Here is an 11646-nt window from a genome sequence, read left to right as displayed (position 1 = left end):
TACAGGTTGAGGCTATAATAATATTAGCTACTATTTACTGAACATTTGCAATGTGGCAGGCACCATGCTAAACACTTTACATTTCCTTCCTCCCTCCCTCCCTTTTCCTTTCTTTCTTTCTTTCTTTCTTTCTTTCTTTCTTTCTTTCTTTCTTTCTTTCTTTCTTTCTTTCTTTCTTTCTTTCTTTCTTTCTTTCTTTTTCTTTCTTTCTCTCTCTCTCTTTCTCTCTCTTCCTTCCTTCCTTCCTTTCTTTCTCTTTCCTTCCTTCTTTCTTTCTTCTTTCTCTCCCTTCCTTCCTTCCTTCCTTCCTTCCTTCCTTCCTTCCTTCCTTCCTTCCTTCCTTCCTTCCTTCCTTCCTTCCTTCCTTCCTTCCTTCCTTCCTTCCTTCCTAGACAGATTCTTACTATGTTGCTGGGGCTGACCTTGTATTCTTAAGCTCAGGACTACAGGTGTGTACCTCTGCACATAGCTTATACTTGTTTTCAAATTGAATTCTCTGAACACACCTGGAAGGAGAAGAGGGCACTAAAGTTAATAAAATTAAGTAATTTGTTCAAGAACACAGGGCTGTAACACAGTGGTAGAGCCGGAATTAAAACCTATGGTATTCTAAATCTCTGCTCCATAAATTTGTAAGACAGGTTGCACAGCTAGTAAGGGGTGTGGCCACTTGGATTTCAGAGCCATGGAAGTCGTCTGCTTCTTGAAGTCTTCTCCTTACCTATAAAGGGGATGGTGCCTCCTTCCATCCTTTCTTCTCAAGGGAATCAGAAGAGTGCCTCGTTATTGAGAAAGGTTATGTTTGGTGATTCAGGACTGCCTTTCCAAGCCACACAGCAGACCTCTGTAAAGCATCCATGGAAGAGCATCATTACATCTGTCCTTCGTGCTTGTAGAATCTCAAGGAGAAAACCTGTTTCCTCATACGCTCTTTCTTGCTGTCTCTCACTGTTTCAGAAGAAAATAATTTCCTCCCCAATGTTCAAACTAGATGAGCGTGTGAAGCCCTGAATAGAAGATTATTAAAGGAGCCCACAGTCTGCCTTCCAGTCTGCAATCTAATTAGCTGAAAGAGGCCCCTTAGAGTCAGCCCCAGAGAAATCTTCTATGGCCTAGAAAGCCGTCTAATGAGAGAAGACAGCCCATCGAAGAAGAGGGAAAAGCCTATGTTTGTGTTTCTGCAGGAGGGAGGAGAGACTCCAGCTCCTGTGTGTACCTCCATAATCACTTCCACAGGTACCTCCAGCCAGAAAACTAAAAAATGTGATCACAGAGCTCTCAGTAAACACAGCCTGGGTGGTTGTCGCCCTGTAGCCTGGCACAGAGGACACCTCCTAGGGTTTTTCAGAGAGAGGAAGATTGGTTTTATTTAGAGCTACTGCAAGCCCCAGGTAGCCAGCCTCTTCTCACCACTACAACAGACCAGAGAGGAAAAAACAGACTAAAAATAGCCTGCGATTGTGTTAGGGAGGCCTCTCTCATTTGGAGAGTCACAAGTGGCTGGTTAGAGGGGATGGGAGGTGGCAGGTGATGCCAGTCAAATATCCAGGGAGTCACTGCTTCAAGAACAGCAGGAAACGGCCTGCCTTTGGGAACTTAACAACTCTGCCATTCATATTCAGTCATCCACCCATTCATGTATTCAGCAAACATGGATTGAGCGCCTACTATGAGGCGGGCATTGTACTAGGTGCTGGGATACGGGAGTGAAAATGCCAAATGATTTCCTACTCCCATGAAGCTTCTATTGTGGGGCCAGAGACAGACAGCATACGTGAAAAAAACTAACAGGATAATTATAGAAAGTGAGAAGTGCGCTATGAAGTGAAATAAAAGAGGGGCAGCTCTACAGGGCCCCATCCAACTCCAAGTTCCCAGTGGGATCAGTGGAGGCCTTCATTGTCATACATCTCAGCTTAACTCCTCCCTCTGCTTGGTTCTGCTTCCTTCACTCCCCTATAGGTGCTAATCCCAAAGGCAGTCCCTAGAGGCTTCCTGCGAACAGCTGTCTAACTCAGAGTATGGGTTCCAGAGAATCCAACCTAAGGCAGTGAGTGATGGAAGGAGAACCACTTCATACAGTGTTGATAGTGAAGGCCTGTCAGAAAGAGTGATGTTGGGACCTGAATAATGGGGAGGACCAAGCTTTGAGAATGTACTTGGGGAAAGTGTCTCAGGAACAGGGGATGACTGTGAGATGGGAACAAGCTTGGTATATTAAAGGTATAGAAAAATGGCCCATGTAGTTCAAGCACAGTGATTCTTGAGGAAAGAGGAGTGAAAGGAGAGAGGACAGCAGGGCCAGGTCTTGCAGGGACCCACAGGTAGCAGTGAGGAGTTTGCATTTTATTCTAAGGGGGTGAGAAGTCACTGGAGAGGGTCAAGCACAGGAATGAAAGGATCCAATTTACATTTTAAAAAGATCACTCTGGCTACTGTGAATTCAATTTCACCAGGAAGACAAGACTAACTGACTTGGAAAATTAGAGAATAACCCCAAAGCTATATAATTCTGTACCTATAGAGGGTACTGAATAAGGCTCTTTGGCGTGGGTATATCTCATATTCATTGAATATATACTTAGCGAATGTGATAGTTGAACACCTGTTATATGCCAGACAGTGTGCTAGGCTCTGGGATACAGCAAATAAATGGGATAAATAATACCCTGAACCCTCATGGAGCTTGCATTCATAGTGGGAAGACTGTGATAATAAAGTGTTCAATCGGGTTGCATAGACTTAAAGCAGATCATTGGAAATGAAATACATTTTCTGAAGCAGATGGGACTTGGGACAGGTGGGGAAATATGTAGGGAGCAGCCATTGTAGATAGAAAAAACTCCAAGAACAATACCAGGGTGGCAGTGGTGAGCATGGTCAAACAGTGTCAATAATTACCATCTATTGAGTACCTGCTATGTGCCAGATACTGTGCTAAGAATTTTGCATCTTTTATATTGTGTAATCTTCAGAGATATCAAATAAGGCAAGCATTATTTTTCTCTCATTTTATAGATGATGAAACCGAGGCTCACATAAATATCTTATTCAAGATCACATATCTAGAAAGAGGGGGATCTGGATTTCCTCCCATGCCTGTCTGACTCAGAAACCAAATCCTATGCCCTGAATCCCTGCACTACAGTGACATTCCAGTAGGTGGGGTGCACCATGGAGAGCACCTTGATTGGCCAGAAGTGGCCCCGAGCTGTCTAACCAAGTCTCCTACCCTTTTCCAGGTACAAGTTCTGTGCCAAGACTTGCATGTCTGCTGTTGTGTGGACACAGCTCTTGGTTCTTCACTTTTTTGCCTATGGCTTTCTTCACCGTATCTTTCCTATGTCTCATTTGGCAAAGATTGCTAAATGGTCGCCAGTATCAGGTTCTGTTTTTTATGACACATGGTTTAATATATTTCTTAACATCCTTTACATTTATATGTGGCAGATGACTGAATTCTGGCCAATGGAGCATGAGTGGAAGTTGGTTACGGCACTTCCAGGTCTGGTTCTTAAAAATCTCCTACTTATGCTTGTTTCTCCTGATGTCCATCTTGGGAGACATTCATTGAAGATGTCAGAGCCACTCTTAACCTGTGTCTTTGAGTAACTGTGTGGGGAAGAGACCACTCACCAACCTGGGCCTACCTTGGGCTATTGTGTGAGAAAGAGATAAAATCTACTGTTTTGAACCATTACATGTTTGGGTCTGTTTGTTACTGCAGCCCAGCCTACACTAACTCATACACTTACTTCCTGTCATGACTCCCAAGGACCCAACTCTCCTTTAAAATATCATTCCAATCTTTGTTTAGGATTTCTGGAAGAGAAAGTGGCAATTTGGACCATTCCAAAAAATTTAGCTAAACCAAGGAGTCTATGGAAAAAAATCAAAGAGTGAGTGAATGAAAACTTCATGTTTTCTGTAGTTATAGCAATAATGTGATGAGTGACAGAATTTTTTTAAAAGGGAGAAATAGAGAGAAAGAGTCATTCCACCTACTCTGGAAGGCGCTGGGGTGTGCGGCAGCAATGGCAGAGGTGAAGGGATCTTGTGGTAGCTCCTCATGGGTTTCTGTCTTGAAGGTTTCCTGCTCTGCCTCAACTTTGTGTTCAATCAGGAGAAAAAGCAGAGATAGTGGGGGTAAGTAAGAGAAGATGAGAGGGCATCGCCCTGTGCAATGTCAAATTCAGGCAAGTGTGAGGAGAACAGCTCTGTTGCAATTAGCTCAGGAGTATGAGCCTTCCTGAGGACTGTATGAGTTCTGGACACTTCAGGAGTCCTCAGCTAGTGACATAGTTGATATGGCTCAACTCATAAACAACTTGGAGGTGCAACTTAATTCAGAAGGTGGCTCAATGCAGGTATTCAGGTCCATCACTGGCCCTGTTCAGAGCAGAGATCCCCCTGAGATAGAAGCATAAATAATATGACTTCTCCACCACTTCTGGATGCCAACCCCATGGAGAACCCAGCACTGTTTAATGACATCAGGTTTGAGACCCCAGAAGAACTTTTGGCGAGTGATTTCAGCCTGTCCCCAGTGGAACCAGTTGACTTCTCCTCTCACAAGCCCAAGGCTCCTCTCCAGCCTGTTAGCATGCTGCAAGCTCCAGAACATCCTCCCAAGCCACAGTCTGCTCCCCAGACCCTTGTGGTGTTCACTTCAACATCAGCAAACATTCCTACTATTCTGACCACAGGCTCTGTCCTGACTCCCTCTCAGGGCACTGGTGGCTAGCAGATCTTACATGTTGTTCACAGCATCCCCTCAGTCTGTCTTCCAAGTAAGATGGGTGACCTGAATGCCATCCCAGTGGTGGTGCAGTCTCTGCCCATGGTGTATACTACTTTGCCTGTAAATGAGGGCCCTGCAACCATTACAGTCCCACTCATTGGAGGAGATGGTACAAATGCTGGATCAGTGAATGTTGACCCCACTCCATGTCTCCACTGGAGATTCCAAGTGACAATGAGGAGAGTGTAATTAAAAGTGGATCCTCAGCCTCACAGAGTCTGCAGGGACCACAACAAGAACCAGCAGCAATGGTCTAAATGCAGGGAGGAGTCGCTTGACTTAAGGAGAAGACGGATGCACCAGTGTAACTTTGCAGGACGCAGCAAAGTGTACTCCAAAAGCTCTCACCTGAAAGCTCACCACAGAATTCATATAGGAGAGAAGACTTATAAAAGGACCTGGGATGGCTGCTTCTGGAAATTCACTCATTCATTTGAGCTCACCAGCCATTTCTGCGAGCGCAGGCATCAAGCCTTTCCAGTGCACGGACTGCAACCGCAGCTTTTCTGGTTCTGACCACCTGTCCCTGCACCACTGTCGCCATGATGCCATGTGAGCTGCACAGGTCACACTAGAGAAGCTGCACTGGTATCTTTCCTGTTTGTATGTTGAGGTCAGGACCATTTTTTCCTCTTTGACTTCAACTTGCATCTGGAATGGAGTTGAAGCAGTCTGCTGAGCCAAGTTGAGGAGACTGGAGGAAAACATAGCTGGTCTCCCGTGGGGCTCTTCATATTCCACCTTCACCTCTCCACTGTCTAGACCTGTTTTTTTCAACCTCCACATGGTTTGAATTCCAGTGTGACACCCATGGCTGCCCTCCCATCCCCCTGCTCTGAAATAGGACATTTTCCTGCAGTAACAAAACAGGAATCAAACTCAAGGCTGTGGACAAACATACACTGCTTTTCTCTTTCCTATTTTTCTCTTGTTTTCTAGAACACTTGTCCATATGTTTTAAAAATAAGTACCTAGCGGTGGTTTGATAGTGTCCTAAATTACTTTTTTCAATTCCAAGATAGAAGGAGTGTAACAATGTAATTGATTGGTAAGATTTACGGGGATTCGGTTCCTGAATATGAGGCACATTCCCAGTGAATAAGCTGAGTCCCATACCAAACTCAAAGGTTTAAATAAATCGAATCCTATTTCTTCTTAAAGTTTGGTTTTCAATAGAAGAGGGAGAAATAGGGACCGAGAAAGAAGAGAGCTGAGAGAAAGAAAGAGAAGAGGAACTAGAAATATGAGAGAACAGAAGGGACAGAAGGGAAAATAAAGGAAAGAGAGGAAACAAGATAGAAGATACAGAGAAGAAAAAGCATATGTAAAAAAGGACTGAAGGAGCAAAATTAAAATCGAGTCACTCCACAGTTCTGAGAAGATAAGGCTCTCCTAGCAAGATCTCCCAGGAACTCATCACACCCAGCCTCTGAGGTAAAAAGATGTTTCTTTCCTGGTCTGGGACCAGGTGTATTAGGCCCATTGCCCTGCTATCTTGCACACCTGCAAAGCATCTGAATACCGCATTGTGATCAGCGGCCTGGGATTAGGTCCCAATCAAACTCAAGAAAATTATTCTTCCTCCTAGCAGGTAAAAGAGAAGAGGGATAAAGGTTACATCAACAGGGGACAACCTCAGTTTCAGTAACTTTATATTTAGATTGCAGTGACTGGGAGTTAATTAGGCTTGGTCTTTTTTTCACTCTCCACTCCCCATCTTTTTCTTGACAAATTAGTTGGAAAGTGGGTTCTAAAGAAAAGCAGAATGATCCTCGGGATTGGTAATGGGGTGGTGGTAATGGGGTAGTTAGGAAGAAAGACCCCTCGAAGCGTTTTGGCTCTCACAGGCCTTTTAAGTCAGTATGTTTGTCAGGACTACGGACAGTTCCAGGCTTGCCTGTGGGAGGGCCATTGAGGAAGCCGAGAAGGTGGCTTTAATAAAGGAACCCTGGAAACTCCTGGATAGTGGGTGCCGGCCACCGTATTTAATTATGCAATGATCAGCAACCTTTACATTTTAATTAGGAGTCACAGTAATGAAGCCATCCTGCTTCTACTTGGGGCAGACCTGCTCATTCTTCCGTTGCTCCGGAAGGGTCTTCAGCACTAATTGGCTGTTTGGTAGCTGGATCTTGACAGTGTGAGGTAGGTAACGATCCCCTTGCTTTCATTCTAATGCATTCTCTGGTCTCTCTGCCCTCCTCCTCTTTGATTTGCCTAATTAGTGCTAATAATTTAAAAGCTGCATGGCCCTCTTTTGATCCTGCTGTCGAAGGCAGACAGAGCCATTCCATTAGCAGATATTAAATAGTGCTAATATGTGGTGACACATGGTTGGAACTGGCTCGCACACACTTCCAGCCTGGGACCGCAGGGCTGCCTTACACACACACACACACACACACACACACACACACTTCATTCACTTTACTCCTAGAGAAAAGTCATTGTCGGCAGTAGCAGTTTTAAAGCACTGTGTCTTAATAACTGTTTGAGGCCCCCTATATCGTGGGCTGGCATTGAAAAACCACATGATTTATTTCACATTTCAGGGTTTTAATGATTAATTCATGAATGTATCTGCAAGAATGCCAAGGTCTCCAAAATAATGAAAGCCTTTTTTTCCCCTAAAGTTGTTTGTTTTCATTTCAAATCAAAGCAATCTGTCTTGAACATTCATTTCTCTCTCCCTTCACTCCCTTCACCCTGAAAGGGGGGGAAAACACTACTGCTCATTTCACTGGGGTCTTGATAACATTTTGACAAGTAATATAATTCATTTACATTTATCAAAATAAATAGATAAGTCTTCTATCTTCTCTCTGTTTAGCTGACATGGACAGGCCTTTCACCTCCAGCAGGCATAAATAAGCTCGAGGTCATGTGCAGTGATTCAGCTGTGTGTTCCCGAATATTCTGAAACTTCTGTTGAAATGTAAAGGGGTGCTTTCACCCTTTACATTTCACCCTTTACATTTGGATGTGCTTTCAGCGGGACTTTTCCCAGATCCTGGGAAAGCAGACATTGTAGCTGTCAGTCTGACCTGGGCTCAAAAGTCATAAACCATATCTTACTTACTTAAAGACAGTAGGATGCCATGGTTAATAATGTTGGTTCTATAATGCGATTAGCTAAGTATTAATCATAGCTTTATCATTTTCCCATCAAGTGTGTGACTTTAGGCAACTCACTCGTAATAGTCACAGCTACATTATAGAGTTGTTACCAGGATTTGAAAAGGTAATACATGTAAAAAGCTCAGCACTGCAACTGATCATAGTAAGTACTCAAAAAAGGTCAGGAATAATGATGATGATGGTGATTGAATAGCCTTGGTCACTGCACAATGGGCAAGAGCAAACAAACCCCTCGGACTCGGGCCTCTGCGAAATGATCTGAATGAGAGGGTTGGTGACTGTGAGAAATGACATTTAGAATCTGTGGGCTTACCAATAACTTTCTCTTTGTGCTCCTATTTGCTTTATGTTTTTTAAAATTTCATTCATTTATTGGTAACTAACAGCCACACTGCATAAAGTTCAAATGGCACAAAAGGGGATGCAGTGAAAATTCAGTGTCTTTAGCATTTTTGTTCTCTCTGGGAGATGGTCCTTATTATATTGATCTTGTGTAACTTCCCAGCGATATTAAATACAGATGCAAGACACAAGGATCATATTCTGCTTACAGTTTTTTCTTTAAAATCTTGTGGTGTGTCCACCGATCCCACAGAAATACAAACTACCATCAGAGAATACTATAAACACCTCTACACAAATAAACTAGAAAATCTAGAAGAAATGGATAAATTTCTGGACAAATACACTATCCCAAAACTAAACCAGGAAGAAGTTGAATCTCTGAATAGACCAATAACAGGCTCTGAAATTAAGGCAATAATTAATAGCCTACCAACCAAAAAAAGTCCAGGATCAGATGGATTCACAGCCTAATTCTATCAGAGGTACAAAGAGGAGCTGGTACCGTTTCTTCTGAAACTATTCCAATCAATAGAAAAAGAGGGAATCCTCCCTAACTCATTTTATGAGGCCAGCATCATCCTGATACCAAAGCCTGGCAGAGACACAACAAAAAAAGAGAATTTTAGACCAATATCCCTGACGAACATCGATGCAAAAATCCTCAATAAAATACTGACAAGCCGGATCAGCAGCACATCAAAAAGCTTATCCACTATGATCGAGTTGACTTCCTCCCTGGGATTCAAGGCTGGTTCAACATACGCAAATCAATAAACATAATCCAGAAACAAAGACAAAAACCACATGATTATCTCAATAGATGCAGAAAAGGCCTTCGACAAAATTCAACAGCCCTTCATGCCAAAAACTCTCAATAAACTAGGTATTGATGGAACGTATCTCAAAATAATAAGAGCTATTTATGACAAACACACAGCCAATATCATACTGAATGGGCAAAAACTGGAAGCACTCCCTTTGAAAACAGGCACAAGACAGGGATGCCCCCTCTCACCACTCCTATTCAACATAGTGTTGGAAGTTCTGGCCAGGGCAATCAGGCAAGAGAAAGAAATAAAGGGTATTCGATTAGGAAAAGAGGAAGTCAAATTGTCCCTGTTTGCAGATGATGTGATTGTATATTTAGAAAACCCCATCGTCTCAGCCTTAAATCTGCTTAAGCTGAGAAGCAACTTCAGCAAAGTCTCAGGATACAAAATCAATGTGCAAAAATCACAGGCATTCCTATACACTATTAACAGACAAACAGAGAGCCAAATCATGAGTGAACTCCCATTCACAATTACTACAAAGAGAATAAAATACCTAGGAATCCAACTTACAAGGGATGAGAAGGACCTCTTCATGGAGACCTACAAACCACTGCTCAATGAAATAAAAGAGGACACAAACAAATGGAAGAACATTCCATGCTCATGGATAGGAAAAATCAATATCATGAAAATGGCCATACTGCCCAAGGTAATTTATAGATTCAATGCCATCCCCATCAAGCTACCAATGACTTTCTTCACAAAATTAGAAAAATCTACTTTAAAGTTCATATCAAACCAAAAAAGAGCCCACATAGCCAAGACAATCCTAAGCAAAAAGAACAAAGCTGGAGGCATCACGCTACCTGACTTCAAACTATACTACAAGGCTACAGTAACCAAAAGAGCATGGTACTGGTACCAAAACAGATATATAGACCAATGAAACAGAACAGAGGCTTCAGAAATAACACCACACATCTACAACCATCTGATCTTTGACAAACCTGACAAAAACAAGAAATGGGGAAAGGGTTCCCAATCTAATAAATGGTGTTGGGAAAACTGGCTAGCCATATGTAGAAAACTGAAACTGGATTCCTTCCTTACACCTTGTACAAAAATTAATTCAAGATGGATTAAAGACTTAAATGTTAGACCTAAAACCATAAAAACCCTAGAAGAAAACCTAGGCAATACCATTCAGGACATAGGAATGGGCAAGGACTTCATGACTAAAACACCAAAAGCAATGGCAACAAAACCCAAAATAGACAAATGGGATCTAATTAAACTAAAGAGCTTCTGCACGGCAAAATAAACTATCATCAGAGTGAACAGGCAATCAGAGTGAACCTACAAAATGGGAGAAAATTTTTGCAATCTACCCATCTGACGAAGGGCTGATATCCAGAATCTACAAAGAACTCAAACAAATTTACGAGAAAAAAACATACAACCCCATTGAAAAGTGGGCAAAGTACATGAACGGACACTTCTCAAGAAAATAGACACATAAAAAAATGCTCATCATCACTGGTCATCAGAGGAATGCAAATCAAAACCACAATGAGATGCCATCTCACGCCAGTTAGAATGGCAATCATTAAAAAGTCAGGAAACAACAGATGCTGGAGAGGCTGTGGAGAAATAGGAATGCTTTTACACTGTTGGTGGGAGTGTAAATTAGTTCAACCATTGTGGAAGACAGTGTGGTAATTCCTCAAGGATCTAGAACTAGAAATACCACTTCACCCAGCAATCCCATTACTGGGTATATACCCAAAGGATTATAAATCATGCTACTATAAGACACATGCACATGTATGTTTATTGTGGCACTATTCACAATAGCAAAGACTTGAAACCAACCCAAATGTCCATCAATGACAGACTGGATGAAGAAAATGTGGCACATATACACCATGGAATACTATGTAGCAGTTAAAAAGATGAGTTCATGTCCTTTGCAGGGACATGGATGAAGCTGGAAACCATCATTCTCAGCAAACTATCACAAGGACGGAAAACCAAGCACCCATGTTCTCACTCATAGGTGGGAATTGAACAATGAGATCACCTGAACACAGGATGGGGAACATCACACACCAGGGCCTGTCAGAGGGGTGGGGAGCTGGGGGAGGGATAGCATTAGGAGAAATAGTTAATGTAAATGATGAGTTAACGGATGCAGCAAACCAACATGGCACAAGTGTACCTATGCATCAAACCTGCACATTGTGCATATTTACCTTAGAACTTAAAGTATAATAAAAAAAAATTGTGGTGTGTTCTTTTCTTTGATCCTTGCATGAAACAATAAAGCCTAAGACCATGGCACATCACTCCATTTAGTTTTAGTCATTCCCCATTGATGGACCTTTAGGTTGTTTCTAGTCTTTTCCCAACATAACAGAGTCTTGAAATAGGCTAAGGAATAGAGATTTGTTGGTTTCTTTTGCAGGAGAGAGAATGAAAGGAATGTGTATCATATCTTTGCTTTTTTCCTCTCTACAACATTAATTCCCTATACTTTTAAAAACAGAATCCTGTTTTTCCTTTGGAGAACTACCCTTTACTCACTTTCTG

General features: G+C 42.3%; 1 pseudogene; it reads left to right on the top strand.

Moving 5' to 3' along the window:
- The first annotated feature begins 475 nt into the window (after positions 1-475).
- On the top strand, positions 476-5381 carry LOC126944926 (Krueppel-like factor 8; annotated as a pseudogene).
- Positions 5382-11646: the final 6265 nt, after the last annotated feature.

The sequence above is a fragment of the Macaca thibetana genome, chromosome 20, assembly GCF_024542745.1.
Source record: "Macaca thibetana thibetana isolate TM-01 chromosome 20, ASM2454274v1, whole genome shotgun sequence".
In the NCBI taxonomy this organism is placed as follows: Eukaryota; Metazoa; Chordata; class Mammalia; order Primates; family Cercopithecidae; genus Macaca; species Macaca thibetana.
The sequence above is the reverse complement of the archived record's forward strand: the minus strand, read 5'-3'. Positions and strand labels throughout refer to the sequence as shown.